Here is a 15,018-nt window from a genome sequence, read left to right as displayed (position 1 = left end):
ACTGCTTGTGATTAGCGTTCTACAGAACACACTGGGAAAAGTTGACATTATTCATTTTTTAAAGATATCCAAACTGACACACACATATACACACATGTTCCGTTTTTTTAGAGGTGGCAATACACACATTTTTTGGAAGTGATAGTATAATGGAGGTATCTACAGTAATATGAAATAGCTCATTCATTCAATTTCAATTTAATTATTTTATTTTTTTTTATTTTTTTGAGATGGATTCTCACTCTGTCACCCAGGCTGAAGTGCAATGGTGTGATCATGGCTCACTGCAACCTCTGCCTCCTGGGTTCAAGCAACTCTCCTGCCTCAGCCTCCTGAGTAGCTGGGACTACAGGCATACGCCACCACGCCCAGCTAATTTTTTTTTTTTTTTTTAGTAGAAACGAGGTTTCACCATGTTGGCCAGGCTGGTCTTGAACTCATGATCTCGGGTGATCCTCCCGCCTTGGCCTCCCAAACTGCTGGGATTACTTTTAAAGAGCTTCTGCACAGCAAAAGAAACTATCATCAGAGTGAACAAACAACCTACAGAATGGGAGGAAATTTTTGCAGTCTATCCATCTGACAAAGGTCTAATACCCAGAATCTACAAGGAACTTAAACACATTTACAAGAAAAAACACAACCCCCTCAAAAAGTGGGCAAGGGACATGAACAGACACTCTCAAAAGATGACATTTGGCCAGGCGCGGTGGCTCATGCCTGTAATCCCAGCACTTCGGGAGGCCGAGGCTGGCGGATCACGAGGTCAGGAGATCGAGACCATCCTGGCTAACACGGTGAAACCCCATCTCTACTAAAAATATAAAAAATTAGCCAGGCGTGGTGGTGGGCGCCTGTAGTCCCAGCTACTCAGGAAGCTGAGGCAGGAGAATGGCGTGAACGTGGGAGGCGGAGCTTGCAGTGAGCCGAGATTGCGCCACCGCACTCCAGCCTGGGAGACAGAGCAAGACTCCGTCTCAAAAAAAAAAAAAAAAAAAAAGATGATATTTACGCAGCCACCGCGCCTGGCCATTACTTTCCAATCATGGAAAAAAAAATTAAGATTTTATAGTGAAATGATAAAAAGAACTGCCCTTGGGACCTTCTTTAGTTACAGGCATGAGCCGCCGCACCCAGCTGTCAAGTGTTGATTTTTGGGGGAGTGACAATATAATGTCCATTTCACTTCTGACTTGCAGAATATGATCACAAACTTGGTCATTTTTTGCAAAAATATTTCAGGACTTTAATTTTTCCAAAGGCCAGAGTTAGCCAGTTATTATTTAGATAATTTTGTCTTGAAGCATCTAATACAGCATTCATATAAATTTTCATTTGTTTCCATTTTTAATTGACTTAACTCTGCCAGATCCTTATCTGACAATAACTTTTGTTATTTGAGCAGTTCTCAAACATCACTTTCATTGACTTTGTCAGTCTAAAGAGCAGAGAGAGGCTCTCTAAAAGAAAAGGTACTTATTTGGGAATAGGGCATTGCAGTGGGATTATTCATGCCAGAGTAAACTATGTGCATATTCAGAGAGGTAAAGGAATACAAAGGTTTTTAAGAAAAGAATGAGGATGACATAATTGTTTTCAAATAATTATCTTTGGCTGCAAAGATCAATAACAAGGGTGATGTCAGTCCAGGATTGGATAGGCAGTTGCTGGGCAGATGTCCTTGCAAAAGAATTTGTTGTGTAAGGTTGCAATGGCCGTTGCGCAAGGTTGGTTTTGTAGAGTCTTTGTGATAGTCTTTGTTATCAAGCACACAAGCATGAGAACCCTCTCTTCACGGCCTTTCCTGTCTCTAGAGTTTTGTTGTTGTTGTTGTTTTAACATTAATGATTGCATTTTGATTCTGACAACTTTCACAACTTCATAAAATTCAGCAACTTAAATTCCAGTTTCACTTGTTTACATTGTGTTATTAGCTACATTCATTGATAAGAAGACCAATAAATAGGTTTGGATGTACTGGACACTACCAGTGCTAAAATAAAGACCTATTTTACAAGTGGACGTTCACTAGGACTTCATTAACATAGGAACTCAAAACAATGAATATACAGCTAAAAGCCCCTACATTGAAGGAATAAGCAACAGAGTTCAACTAGATCAAATGGGACTTGGGTAGGTGTGATTCATTATAATTCTTTTATTCAGTTACCTGTTTATTAGAGACCTGCCCACACTAGAGGCCCACAAATAGTGTTGATAAGATGATGCCACAGAACTTCACCAGTAACTTCCATTTCTTGTCAATGAAGAAACAGCCTGAGAGAACTAACTCAACAGCAGGTTTCTTTAATTATCATAATAATGCAAAATCTGTAACATGATAAAATCTGCAACCAGGCTTGCCCCCAGTTTCAGCATACAGTATCTAAATATCTGTTTCCTTTGCAAGGAAACTGTTTCAGAAAAATCTCTACTGAGGTATTTCCCCTAACTTGAATGCAATCATAAGAAAAACAGACAATTGGCCAGGCACAGTGGCCCATGCCTGTAACCCCAGCACTTTGGGAGGCTGAGACAGGTGGATCACCTGAGGTCAGAAGTTCGAGACCAGCCTGGCCAACATGGTGAAACCCCATCTCTACTAAAAATACAAAAATTGGCCAGGTGTGGTAGCACATGCCTGTAGTCCCAGCTACTCAGGAGGTTGAGGCAGAAGAATCACTTGAAGCTGGGAGGCGGAGGCTGCAGTGAGCCAAGATCACACCACTGTACTCCAGCCTGGGTGAGACAGAGCAAGACTCCATCTCAAAAAAAAGAAAATCAGCCGGGCGCGGTGGCTCACGCTTGTAATCCCAGCACTTTGGGAGGCCTAGGCGGGCGGATCACGAGGTCAGGAGATCGAGACCATGGTGAAACCCCGTCTCTACTAAAAGTACAAAAAAATTAGCCGGGCGTGGTGGCGGGCGCCTGTAGTCCCAGCTACTCGGAGAGGCTGAGGCGGGAGAATGGCGGGAACCCGGGAGGCGGAGCTTGCAGTGAGCCGAGATCGCGCCACTGCACTCCAGCCTGGGCGACAGAGCGAGACTCCATCTCAAAAAAAAAAAAAAAGAAAATCAGTTACCAGGCGCGATGGCTTACGCCTGTAATCCCAGCACTTTGGGAAGCTGAGGCAGGCAGATCACGATGTCAGGAGATCGAGGTCATCCTGGCTAACATGGTGAAACTCCGCCTCTACTAAAAATACAAAAAAAATAATAATAATAACCAGGCATGGTGGCACGTGCCTGTAGTCCTAGCTACTCGGGAGGCTGAGGCAGGAAAATTGCTTGAACCCGGGAGGCGGAGGTTTCAGTGAGCCGAGGTCATGCCACTGCACTTCAGAGCAAGACTCCATCACAAAAAAAAAAAAAAAAGAAAAAGAAAAAACAAAATCAGATAGAATGCTAAGAAAACAGCTCTGTAAATGTTTGCTTTTCTGTTTTTATTAGTTAGTATTTTACATCTATGACTTAATTTTTATCATGTATGCTAGATATTAAATTTTCAGTCTTGAGGGAGCTATTCAGTTTTTCAACTTGCTAGAATCCAGAAATCATGCATTAATTCCATAGACACTCATTGCATGAACATTACATCCTATGTATCAAGCAATGAAGACAAAGTGGTGAGGACAAACCCGGTCACTGCCTTCGTGGAATTTAGACTAGCAGGTCGAAATTTAAACATGAACAACTGGCTATAGTATAATAAAAACAAGTAATCTAAACCAAAACAACTTCTCCTTAAAGGTTCTGGATTGCAAAAGAAACATGTTAAAATGCCCCTGCTGCAAAAGTATATTCAAATAATTGTCATGCATAGCTAACTATTAGCTGGATGCTATTAAGACACAGATTTAAAGAAAGCAAATATTGGCCAGGCATAGTGGCTCATGCCTGTAATCCCACCACTTTGGGAGGCCAACGGAGGTGGATCAGCTGAGGGTCAGGAGTTTGAGAACAGCCTGGCCAATATAGTGAAACCCTGTCTCTACTAAAAATACAAAAATTAACCGGGCATGGTGGCAGGCACCTGTAATTCCAGCTACTTGGGAGGCTGAGGCAGGAGAATCGCTTGAACCCAGGAGTCAGAGGTTGCAGTAAGCCAAGTCCTCACCATTGCACTCCAGCCTGGGGCAACAAGAGTGAAACTCCATCTCCAAAAAAGAAAAGAAAAACAAAGCAAATATTTAGACATTAATTAAATAATACTTGTAGTTATGCTAGTTAAATATGCTATGTATAAAAATAAATACAGCCAGGTTTGATAGTGCTCGTTGGTGCATCTGAATATTCAAACCCATCACAGAAATGCAGCTCAAAAAGTAAAAACTTGACAGGATAAACTTCCAAATATAAATATTGGCATTAAGTTGCTTGCCTGGCTGCACATATAAATCAGGCTGTTCCTTGTAGAAGAAGATCTAAAATTTACCAACAATTTCTATTTGAAAAATGAAACCAAAGACTAGAAATACTACTATGGTCCACCAGTCAGGTTTGGGTTTATGGTCAGGGGAAGGATTGAAGGCTTGACCTAAGTCCATAAAACATTGGATCAATGTGGTAGCTAGTTCCTAAGATGGCCCCTAACGGTCCTTACCTCGTTGTATTTATACCCATCAGTGGTCCCTTTTCCACGTTGTATCAGAGTTAGTCTGTGTGACCATCAGAATACGGCAGAAGCCATGGTGTGTCTTTTCTGAGATTAGGTTATAAAAGACTGAAGCTTCTATCTTAGGCTCTCATTTTGCGGGAAGCTGGCTGCCACATCTTGCTGTTAACTCAGCAGCCGATGGAAAGGCCCGTGTGGAAAGAAAATGAGATTTCTAGCTTCAGCCAGTTAGGAATGAGCTCAGCCAAACACCGAGTAAACTTAGAAGCAGACCCTCTAGACTTCAGATAATTGCAGCGAACTTCAGCCGGAAACATGCAACTAAGCTGCTTCTGGATTCCTGACCCACAGAAACTTTTTTTTTTTTTTTTGAGGCAGGGTCTCGCCCTACGGCCCAGGCTAAAGCGCAGTGGTGCGATCTCAGCTCACTGCAACCTCCGCCCCGAGTTCAAACAGTTAATTCCAGGCCCATGCCACCATGCTAGGCTAATAATTTTTGTACTTTTAGCAGAGACAGGGTTTCACCACGTTGGCCAGGTTGGTCTCAAACTCCTGAACTCAAGTGATCCACCCGCCTCAGCCTCCCAAAGTGTCGGGATTACAGGCGTGAGCCATGGCTCCAAGCCTGGATTCCTGATGCACAGAAACTTTGAGATAAGTGTTTGTTGTTTTAAGTTGCAAAATGTAGGAGTAATTTGTTATGCAGCAATAGATACCTAATACAACACCCCCCACCATACTAGATTATTTGAAGCAAACCCCAGAAGCAATATCATTTCATCTGAATATATTTCATTGTGGATTTCTAAAAAATAATTTCTTTTTTCTAAAGATACCATCATATTATCACACTTAGAAATGAACAATAACTGCTTAATATAATCAAGTGTCCAATGTATCTAATCACTGCTCAAGTTTCTTTATCTCATTTTTTTTAAGTTTGTTCAATTTAGGACTCAAATAAGTTCCATACATTGCAACTGGTTGGTATATTTCTTTTACAGGTTCTTTCTCAATTTTTTTTGCAATTTATTTGTTGAAAAAATTGGGTTGTTTGTCTTATAGATACCCCACATTCTAGATTTTGCTGACTGCATTCACAGGGTGCGTTTTTTATGTGTATATTTTTAAAAACTTTTTTCTCAAATGGATTCTGACAGTTCAATGGTGCTATTGAACACGCTCCTCTCTCTTGTATTTTCTGTAAATTGGTAATGACAGAGACTTGTTCAGATTAAGAGTTTTTTATCTGCTTGATAATATTGCATTGTAGGTGGCACTTTTATTAGGAGGCACGTAGTGTTAGATAGCTCCTTTCTGGGAATTTTTCTTTTCCAAGACAGAGTTTTGCTCTTGTTGCCCAGGTTGGAGTGCAATGGTGCAATCTCAGCTCACTGCAACCTCTGCCTCCCGGGTTCAAGTGATTTTCCTGTCTCAGCCTCCCGAGTAGCTGGGATTACAGGTGCCCACCACCACGCCTGGCTAATTTTGTATTTTCAGTGGGGGTTTCATCATATTGGTCAGGCTGGTCTCGAACTCCTGACCTTAGGTGATCCACCCGCCTCGGCCTCCCAAAATGCTGGGATTACAGGCGTGAGCCACCACGCCTGGCTTCCCCTCATTATCTGTATGCATACAAGAAAGGCAGAATAAATGTATGATATGTGTTCTTTATCAGATTTCAAAATAATGAGTTGGTTTCCTCCTGTGCTCTGAAGATGATCAACAGGGTTTTTAAAAGCATCATTATGAATTTATGGCTTTAAACATATTTGTTGCACTTTAGTCTATTGCAATAGATTAATCAATCCATTATTCATATTAGTGGTCAAATCATCCTGTCTTTGAACAGTGACAGCTTCAAGTTGGCACCATGTGTTTTTGATATGATCCCAGTAGAATTGATCATTTCTTTGCTTTTTATTATGACATGATGTTTTAGCCTCATCATATATATTTTCTGGTCCATATCTAGAATCAGCCATTCCTCCAAGAAGCATCAATTCCATTTATTTGGAAATGGTATTTATAACACAGTCTGCATAATAGGTGTTATTTTTACTGGGTTGGTCATTATCTCCAGGTCTTTTCAGTGGACAAAGGTAAAAAAAAATACTTTTTTAAAAGAATCATAATCACAAAAAAGAATGAAATCATATCCTTTGCAGCAACGTGGGTGGAGCTGGAGGTCATTATCATAAGTGAACTAACTCAGAAACAGAAAACCAAACACTACATGTTCTCACATATAAGTGGGAGTTAAACAATGGGTACATATGGACATAAAGATGAAAATTATAGACACTGAGGACTCCAGAAGAGGGGAGGGTGGGAAAGGAGCAAGGGCTGAAAAATTACCTTTTGGGTACAATGTTCACTATTTGGGTAATGGGTAAACTAGAAGCCCAATATCCACCAATATACCCATGTAGCAAGCATGCACCATATCCTCGGAATCTAAATTACAATTTTTTTTTTTTTGAGACAGAGTTTTGCTCTTGTTGCCCAGGTTGGAGTGCAATGGCATGATCTCGGCTCACTGCAACTTCTGCCCCCTGGGTTCAAGCAATTCTCTGCCTCAGCCTACCGAGTAGCTGGGATTATGGGCATGCGCCACCATGCCTGGCTAATTTTGTATTTTTAGTAGAGATGGGGTTTCTCCATGTTGGTCAGGCTGGTCTTGAACTCCCGACCTCAGGTGATCCACCCACCTCGGCCTCCCAAAGTGCTGGGATTACAGGCGTGAGCCACCTCACCCGGCCAATAAAATGCAATTTTAAAAAAGAAAACTACATTTTGTATGACTTTATCTATATGAAACGTCCAGAACAGACAAATCTATGGACACAAAAAGTAGATGGTGTTTGCCTAGGAATGGTGAAAGTGAAGGGACGTGGAAGAGGGCGGCCGTGATGGCTAAGGGATGCAGAATTTCTTTTCGGAGTGATGAAAATGTTCTAATATTGATTGTGGTGGTGGTTACACAACTTTGTGAATATTGTGGGAGACATTGAGTTGTACACTGTAAATGGATGAACCATACAGTATGTGAACTATATCTCAGTAAAGTTGTTTTAAAAATTCCAATGGCAGAATCAAGATAATTTTTTAAATTATCTATTTTGGATGTACATACTCCACATGATCTGAATATTTCTATGCTTTTACCATAATTTTAAATGAAAGGAGAATGAAGGAAATGCCTCTTTTCAAATAGTTTGTAAATTAACCTAACACATTTGCATTTTAGAGAACAGCATAATGACATTTCTGTACAAGTTAATCTGAAATTCATGAAATAGACAACAAATTCTGTATCCATTCACCAAAGTGAAGATAAGAAATAAGACGATTTTCAGGAATATTCCCTTAAACATTCTCCTCTGATTTAACCTGGCTTGCCTTACCATGGCAATAGAGAAATCACTCAAAAATGCTGTTTAACAGGAAAAAAGTCTCTCAGTTTCTGTGAGGAGTGATGTATGATTTTGATCTCTCCTAAGGGTAAATATTATAATATTATATCAAAAAATTATGTAATTATAAGCAAAAGTGGCAGAAAGAACGTCAGAGTTTAACAAGTAAGTGCATTATACTGGCCAGGCATGGTGGCTCACTCCTGTAATCCCAGCACTTTGGGGGACTGATGCAGACAGATGGCATGAGACCAGGAGTTCAAGACCAGCCTGGGCAACATGGCAAAACCCCTCTCTACAAAAATACAAAACTTAGGTGGGCATGGTGGTCTGCGCCTATAGTCCCAGCTATTATGGAGGCTAAAGTGGGAGGATAGCTTGAGCCTGGGAGGCAGAAGTTGCAGTGAGCTGAGATTGCACCACTGCACTCCAGGCTGGGTGATTGATAGAGGGAGACCCAGTCTCAAAAAATAAATGGAAAAAAATAAGTGCGTTATAAAGATAATTAAATTGTAGTATAAAATTAACTATACTGAGGCTGGGTGCTGTGGCTCATGCCTGTAATCCCAACAATTTGGAGGTCAAGGCAGGCAGATCACTTGAGGTCAGGAGTTCAAGACCAGCCTGGCCAACATGATAAAACCCCATCTCTACTAAAAACACAAAAATTAGCTGAGCATGGCGATGTGCACCTGTAATCCCAGCTATTCGGAGAGCTGAGCCTTGAGAATCGCTTGAACACAGGAGGGGGTGGTTGCAGTGAGCCGAGATCCTTGCCACTGCACTCCAGCCTGGGTGACAAAGTAAGACCCTCTCTCACAAAAAAAAAAAATTAATTATAATGAAAATACAAAAAAAAGACAATGTTACAATATCATACTGATACTTCCAACTCAAATTCAGAACTACAGGGATTTTTAAAAAAAAATTTTAATTGTTTTTAATTGACAATTATATATATTTGTGGGGTACAATGTGATGTTTTGATATATCTATGTATTGTAAAATGATTAAATTAAGCTAATTAAATCCATCACCTCACATACTTACCATTTTTTGTGGTATATTTAAAATTTGCCCTGTTAGCAATTTTGAAATATACATTACATTATTAACTATAGTCACCATGCTGTGCAATATATCTCAAAAACATGTTTTCTAACTGAAACTTTATACCCTTTGACCATCTCTCCATGTTCCCACCCCTATAATTAATTATATTAATCATGCAATTAATTATATAATTAAATAAGGCTATTTCATTAGGTGCCCCACAAAGGAATAGTTATTTCTTGAGCTCTGTGCCATGTGGTTTGGTAGCTCATTCAGAAAGGCTTTACTTCCAGTAACTAAGGAATAGAGAATAGCTGTTGTATTATTATTCCTAGATTTAGTCAAATAACTTGTTTAGACTCTGGTAATTCTTAGTGATGTTAGATGATGAAAATCAAGTGGGAAATTTAGTCGTATTTCCATCTATTCCATAGGTCATGCTTGAATGAGATAATTTGGATGAATAAATCTTGATTGACAATCCCTCAGCATTTCTACCTTCTTCCTTATACAGAACCCTGATTTGCTCAGGCATTGTGAAATATCAAGAGAATGAATCATGTTTGATCCAAGCAGTGGTTCTCAACCCTAGCTGCACATTATAATCTCTGCAAAAGCGTTTTACAAATACTGAGCTACAGAACCACCCCAAAACAATTCGATCAGAATCGTTGCAAGTTGGGTGCGGGTGAAAATATGTTTTAAAATTTCCCCTGATGTGCAGCCAAGGACAGGACCAAGAGTCTGAGCCAATCATGGCAATTTAGCTCCTTTATCAGTGACCAGGGGAAGGAGCCTGATCTGACCTAGGAGACTTAGAGGGGAATTCTGTTAGAGGCTTCTGGTAAAAACGATATTTCTTCCTGAAACAAGAGAAGATTGTAAGGAGAAAGACTTGTAAGTACCTGTGCGCTTGCTTGCTGCATGGAGCAACGTCAGGTGAGTAGGGAACGCTCGGTTGTGGTGGCCATTTTGCAACTATCAGGGAAGACACCTGAAGCAATAAAGACAGCCGAGCACGAAGATCGAAGGGTTCCAAGAGCCACTGTAATGATAATGAGAATAACTAATTTACTGTAGGAATTAGGACTTACACGAATATGAAAAGAGTTGCAAAAGTGAATGTCTGGGAGAGTCAGAGAATCAGAGAAATAGGCTGAAGAGTCCACTGAAGCACTGATGTGAGTAACAAACCGCAGCTGGCCGAGAAGCCCAGGAAATCAAGCGTGACCAGTTGCCAAAGTGGGACTGCAAAGAGCGTATTCATGGAGGGTCTCGAAAATGTCATCTCTGGGGAAAGGTTTGTCTTTGTGTAGCTGTCGCCTACACCCTGGGTCAGGGGCTGTTATTGATCAGCCGAACCAGCAGGTGGCAAGAGAGGCAAGACACAGAATGGAGAATGGAAGGACAAGCTGGGACTCGCAGCATCTGTCTCTACCTGTCGCCCGGTTTCACAGCAATGACCTTTTGAGCACAGTCGCTTCAGTTTCATTCACTTTCCAAATCTCATACACATTCCTCTTTTGTTCAATTTTAACCTAGAACCATATAGGGAAGAGGATTCTGGGAAATGTAGTTCCCATCCTTAGCCAAGAAATGGGATAAACAAGCAAGTTATTATCCTTATGGAAAGTCTAAATTTCGTGGTTAAAAATCATCAATAAAGTCAAATTTGAGATAATGCCAGCTGACTACTTCTCAGAACCTTGCCGTCCCCATTATTTATAAATGCAAATCAATTTCCTTACATTTGTAGGCCCATGCTGCTTTTTAAGTTCTGGTACTTCCCTCTTATAGAGATAAATTGGTAATAAGCACACACTATTGACAAAGAGTAAAGGTTAGGGACAAAAATTCAAAGGCCAAGAAGGATTTAAAAAATTAAAATTTGAAGAAGCAGATTGATGTTAAAAATAAAGATTGATGGGAATTAAAACGTTCAATAGATAGGAAAAACAGACTGAAGTAGGAATTAAAAACAGGAAACTTCTACTTTTAAATGTGTTGAGATTAAAAAGTAGAGAGAAGCAAACCAAAAAACGGGGAGAGAGAGAAAAAAGCAGGGAGAGACGGTACAAGGGAGAAGGACCGCAATACATTTGAGTTCCTGGTTCCAGATACCTTTGATGCTAACTGTACTGCTGATCTTAATAGGGTTTTTTGGTTTTGTTTGGTTTGGTTTTTGAGACAGAGTCTCACTCTGTTGCCCAGGCTGGAGTGCAATGGTGACATCTCGGCTCACTGCCACCTCCGCCTCCTGGGTTCAAGCAATTATCCTGCCTCAGCCTCCTGAGTAGCTGGGATTACAGGCACCTGCCACAACGCTCAGCTAATTTTTGTATTTTTAGTAAAGACAGGGTTTCACCATGTTGGTCAGGCTAGTCTTGAACTCCCGACCTCTGGTGATCTGCCCTCCTCGGCCTCCCAAAGTGCCGGGATTACAGGTGTGAGCCACCGTGCCCGGCCAGGGTTTGTTTAAATGAGCCAACATATCCCCATTTTTTTGCCCAAACTAGTTCCCTAAACTGGGTTTTTTTGATTTACAAACAAGAGTAATAATAGATTTTATTAGACAAATACTCTTGGAAATTTACCCAGTTATTTATTGCACTAATTTTAGTTAAATGAATGTTTTATTTTTTTTTTTAATGTTTGATTTGGTTATTTTCCAACTGATTTTTAATCCTTCCTCCTTGGAAATCCTGCTTTCTATTCTTCCTTTAAAGGTAGTAATTCCAAGATTTGAAAAATGATAATAATACTATATAGAAGTGATTCCTAGGACTATATGATATGCAATACCTCAAATCTAAACACGCTCATTCTTCAACTATACAGTGGATAAAAAATTCAGAGACGTAGTCTAATATTTTGAAGACAGCACATTATCATTTATACCAAGAAGAAAACATCATGACTCAAAAAGTGAAACTAGTAAAGCTTTCAGGCAAAGCTCTAAGGTGAAGAGTATTCTGTACTGCCTTACAAAATAAGTATATTTCCTGTTTGTGGGAAGAACAATTAAGATAATACAAGGGCGTGCAATGTTGGTTCCCTTTATGAAAACCCAACATTTTTAAAAATTGTGTTGTTATTATTACTACTATTATTTTGAGACGGAGTCTCACTCCGTCGAGCTCTGTCACCCAGGCTGGAGTGCAGTGGTATGATCTCAGCTCACTGCACCCTCCGCCTCCCGGGTTCAAGTGATTCTCCTGCCTCAGCCTCCAGAGTAGCTGGGACTACAGGCGTGCGCCACCACGCCCAGCTAATTTTTGTATTTTTAGTAGAGATGGGGTTTCACCATGTTACCCAGGATGGTCTCAATCTCTTGACCTCGTGATCCGCCTGCCTCGGCCTCCCAAAGTGCGGGATTACAGGCATGAGCCACCATGCCCAGCCTTTTTTTTTTTTTTTTTTTTTTTTTTTTAACACAGAGTCTCACTCTGTCTGCCAGGCTGGAGTGCAGTGGCGTGACCTTGGCTCACCGAAACCTCCACCTCCCAGGTTGAAGCGATTCTCCTGCCTCAGCCTCCTGAGTAGCTGGGATTACAGGCACCCGCTACCACACCTAGCTAATTTTTTTTTGTAATTTTAGTAGAGGCGGAATTTCACCATGTTGGCTAGGTGAAAACCCAGGGTAAGAATGCTCAGCTGCTGCAGAATAGTCATCTGTTCAACTAATGTTAATTGTTCCCTCTTGAGGTACAAAACACTACCAGAGACCAGACCCAAGGGACTATGTATGTGGAAAGAAGAAACTGGAACCTTCCAATTGGTACTAATAAAATTTCAGAATCTGGAGGCTAGCAACTGATCCTAAACTCTTTTTTGTTTGTTTTTCATTGGAGAGTGAGAGTGAAAGAGCAGAAGTCAGAGAAGGAGAAGCAATTTTTTTTTTTTTCCTTGAGACAGGATCTACCTCTGTCACCCAGGCTGAAGTGCAGTGGTGAGATCGTAGCTCACTGCAGTCTCCATCTCCTGGGCCCAAGCAATCCTCCTAGCTCAGCCTCCTGGGTAGCTGGGACTACAGGCACACGCCACCACACCCAGCTAATTTTTTATTTTTTGTAGAGATGGGGTCTCACTATGTTGCCCAGGCTGGTCTCAAACTCCTGGGCTCAAGTGTTCCTCCCGCCTCAGCCTCCCAGAGTGCTGGGATTACAGGTGTGAGCCGCCTTGCATGGCATGTTTTATAGTTTTTAAAAAAATTGATACATAATAATTGTACATATTTATACGGTCCATGTGATATTTTGATACATGCATATAATGTATAATGATCAAATCAGGGTAATCAGGATATCCATCACCTCAAACATTTATCATTTCTTTATGTTGAGAACATTTCAAATCTTCTTGTGTAGCTATTTTGAAATACACAATAAATTATTGTTAACTATACTCACTCTTCTATCCTCTTTTCTACATGTTTCACTTATGTATTGTGGTATTCAGAAAACACCCCAAAACTTAATGGCTTAAAACAACAATCATTTCCTTATCTCTCATGGTTTCTGTGGGTCAGAAATTCAGGAAAGGCTTGGTTAGATGGTTCTGGCTTGGGTTTCTAATGCAATTGTAGTGAGACACTGACTGTACCAATGAAGGGCTGAAGCAACTGGGGGCAGGTCAAGCATCTCTCTCCAAGTAGTCTCAGGGTCTCTTTATATGAGCTACTTTAGGCTTCCTCAAAGTACGGCAGCCTCAGAATATTTAGGCTGCTTCTATGTGGGTGGCATCCCTCAGTGTGATCCTTAGAGATCAAGGTGAACGTGTGGCATATTTATTACCTATCCTTAGATGTCACATGGCATCCCTCTGCCATGTGCTTTTGGTCAAGGCAGTCACAAAGACTGGCCCAGGTTGGAGAGGAGAAGTCATAACCTACACCCCACCTCTCAGTGGAAAGAGAGAAAATGTATGGTAAAAAGAGAGGTGAGATAAAAGATACTGTTGTGGCCACCTTTGGAAAATACAATCTGCCACACTGCACCTCCCCTTTAACATGTATTTTGTTTTCAGTGCTTCTGAATTGTCCTCAGCACTGTTTAAACCGAATTTCATCTTCATTGTTATAAATATCCACTGGTAAGTAATAAGACAAATGAAAGACACAAAGTGTTTTGTGTAAGGCTCCACATCCAACCAACAATAGCCATGCCCATGTCTGTAAACTCCCACCAATCCCCTCTCTATTCCTATTTGAAAATAACTGGAAGTAATGAGTTTTATTTTGATAAAGGTCCCTGCAAACCATAGCAGTCACTTTATTGCCTATTTATCTAATATACCAATTTTATGGGCCATATACTATAGGCAAACCACACAATGTATCAGTAGAATATTACAGTTAAATAAGCATCAAAATATTGATGCATATACTAGATTTTATTATAATTTTCACTTTTTCCAGTAGCTTTGGAATCTTCCTACACTTTCAGAAATATAAGAACTTCTAGAATGGGAATATGAGTGACTTATTTCCTTTAGTCTTTTTGTTGTGTTTTGTGCTCTTCAAATTTTTCTATAATAAAGCATTTATTAATTTTCTTTTGTTGTTGTTGTTTTCTGAGATGGAGTCTCACTCTATCACCCAGGCTGGGGTGCAGTGGCATGATCTCGGCTCACTGCAACCTCCACCTCTCAGGTTCAAGTGATTCTCGTGCCTCAGCCTCCCAAGTAGCTGGGATTACAGGTGTGTGCAACCACGCCCAGTAAATTTTTATATTTTTAGTAGAGACAGGGTTTCACCATGTTGGCCAGGCTGGTCTCGAATTCTTGACCTTAGGTGATTCACCCACCTCAGCCTCCCAGCTGCTGGGATTACAGGCCTGAGCCAATGCGCCTGGCCATTACTTTTCAATCATGAAAAAAATAAAGTGAAATAATAAAAAGAATAATAAAATAGTGAAATAGTAAAAAGAATTGCCCT

Source organism: Symphalangus syndactylus, chromosome 2 (assembly GCF_028878055.3).
Source record: "Symphalangus syndactylus isolate Jambi chromosome 2, NHGRI_mSymSyn1-v2.1_pri, whole genome shotgun sequence".
Classification (NCBI taxonomy): domain Eukaryota; kingdom Metazoa; phylum Chordata; class Mammalia; order Primates; family Hylobatidae; genus Symphalangus; species Symphalangus syndactylus.
This window is presented reverse-complemented; position numbering follows the sequence as displayed.